We start from the raw sequence: 2,840 nt of genomic DNA, 5'->3' as shown, positions 1-2,840 counted from the left end.
CATCTGGTAAATGCAAGTCAAAGCAACTATGAGATACCATCTAACGCTCATTACTATACCCCAATTTCAAAAAACTGAGAACAAATGTTGGAAAGGGTGTGACAAGATCGGAACTCTTATCCACTGCTGGTGGACTTGTAACTATGGAAGGGGATATGGCAATACCTAAAACAGATGGAAATTGAACTACCATAAGCCCCAGCAATAACATTACTAGGCATATATTGCAAAGAAATAAGAAACAGAGCACAAACAGACGTTTGTTCCCCCTGTTCATTGTAGCACAGTTCTCAATGGCAAGAAGCTGGAAACAGCCTAAATGCCCATCAATAGCAGAGTAGATGAAGAAACTCTGGTACATACACACAATGAAACACTACATCTCCCTAAAACCAGCAACGAATCCACGAAACACCTCAATGCATGGAGGGATCTGAAAGACTATGCTGAGTGAAGTTAGTCAAGCACAAATGGGCAAATACCGGATGCGTCTACTGCGGTAGGACAAGCAGCAGAACGGGCACAAGCTCAAGCTTGCAGGGCATCCAGTCTGCTGGCTGGGAATCACACAGCTGGTAAGAGGTAGACCAGTACTAATGAACCACACGGTATCCACTTCAGGTAAGTACAGTGTAGGTCACTTAGCTGGAGGGCATCTCAGGACAGCAGAGTCCACATGGTCAGGGGAAAGGTGGGAGGGGTGCTGTCTTATGAGTATTGACATGTGGATTTGGGGTGAGCTCTCCTAGGGAGGGAAGTGGCCCTGTCAGAGGGATGAGGCTTACTGGTAGGGGAGGGGCAGCGCAGGAGAGGGGAGAGGGAATGGTCAAGTTTGGGTCATCACAGGTGCATGTCTGTTGGGAGGAGGGGAAGGAGGGCTGACTGCCAGGTGTGGGGAAGAGAGTCAGAGGATGTTCTTGGGAGTACTAGGTAAGGAGCGTCTTTAGTGGCATGCAGTGGGAGGGCAGAATTGACCTGGGGGTGGGGGAAATGAGAGATGATTTATGATTATGAAAGAAATTGCACAATTATGTTTCACATGATGGAATTATGGAATGACAGGACATATGTATTGGCTCCCAAGTTACAGTAATTTTTTATAAAAATGTAGAGATACAGGAGTGAGTTTGGGACTCTCACTAAATCCTAGGTCTAATTTAAGACCAATTAGTTTTTACCGCATGGCTCTGCTCCATATTCACCTTCATGAAATTATCATTGAAGATGAGGGTGCTACAGCAGAGTGTGGTGAAGAAAACAGATGGTGCCTGCCTATCAATAGGAATAGTCTGAGGTCTTAAAGGCTTATATTCATACAAGCAGTTATCTAAGCGATGATTCAACTAAATGCACATGGAAGAATCACACCAGTGACTCACTCACTCTCTCACTCACTCACACTCACTCACTCTCACTCACTGACTCCCCACTCACTCTGACTCACTCTCACTCTCTCACTCACAAATGAAAAGAAAAAGAAGCACACCAGCTTGTGTGATACAGAAATGACAACTACAAAATTCAAATATAGTGAGAGAAAAGCATCAGAACAAAAATTATGAACCCTCAATTTGTGCGTTCATATGGGGGACAGTGGGAGCCCCAAACCCATCTGCAAAGTACCTAGTCAGGATGAGCCACTAGCAGATCCGCGTTAGCCACAGGGAAGCGTCTCAACCAGCCTTACTAACAGGCAGGGACCACTGTAATCTTGATGATGCTGGACAGACCTTGATACTTGGCCAGCTGACCACCCTACAGACAGGACCTGAATCTGTTCTGGGTGAAAGTATCTCTTGCTGGTTTCATGACAAAAATTTCTTCCCTGGCTTTTTGAATATTGTAAGGGTCTGTCCCTTCATACGCATATTTGTTTATTTGTCTGTTTACTATTATGTTTTAGTGTGGTTTTGTTTTTTATTGTTTTCTGTTGGGTTTCCCAGCTGTGAAGCACAGGAGGAGTGGCTACAAATGAGAATAACTGACACAAAGGGTTGTAGGGAATACAGGGGTGGGGGCAGGGGTGATGGGAAGGGTAAGGGGATCTCCGGAGTAAAGGGTAAAGGTAGGAGGGGAGAGGGAGCATGAGAATGGATTGTGGTTGCATAACTCATCTTGGAGGCAATTTGACCAGGGGAGGGAGAATGTTCTAAAACAATTGTGAGGGTAATTGTACAATTCTCCTTGATATGATTGAATGATTGAACTACTGAATTATGATATGGAAATTACTTGCCAATAAAACTATTGGGAAAAAACAAAGCAAAAAAGCAACAAAAAACCCTATTGTATGTGTATATATGTCTAAAATAATACTCTGACACGAATATTAATTTCTATAATCAGAAACATACATAATACTCCTGGCTGAGTTAATTGATGGGATTTTTTTATGCTTCTGCTGAGTTCACCAAAATTAAAATTATACCTTTACAAACACACACAAAATGTCTCATTTATATAACTTAAATATGAGTTTCCAGTTCAGTAAACTGCAAAAATAATCTAACATTTAAAAAATGAAGTCATTCCCAATAAAATGGTAAAAAGAATTAAATCATTATTTATATTATGAGTATATAAAACAAAAGAAAATTAGACATTCAGGGTATTTATTATATTATACTTGCTAGATTATCTATAAGCAAAATCTGTACCCAAAATCACTCTAACTTTAAATTTTACTAATTGTTTTCTTAATAGTCACACACACAAACAAAACCACTCACTCCCAAATATACCTTAAAAAACTAGACCTACAAATTTGAAGGCAGAGAAATATTAACTTGAAATAATTCACTTTAATTATGAATTAGTATTGTCATTTCTAGAAACGATGG

Source organism: Echinops telfairi, unplaced genomic scaffold, assembly GCF_000313985.2.
Source record: "Echinops telfairi isolate 266 unplaced genomic scaffold, ASM31398v2 ScPeMD7_7424;HRSCAF=8462, whole genome shotgun sequence".
NCBI lineage: Eukaryota > Metazoa > Chordata > Mammalia > Afrosoricida > Tenrecidae > Echinops > Echinops telfairi.
The sequence above is the reverse complement of the archived record's forward strand: the minus strand, read 5'-3'. Positions refer to the sequence as shown.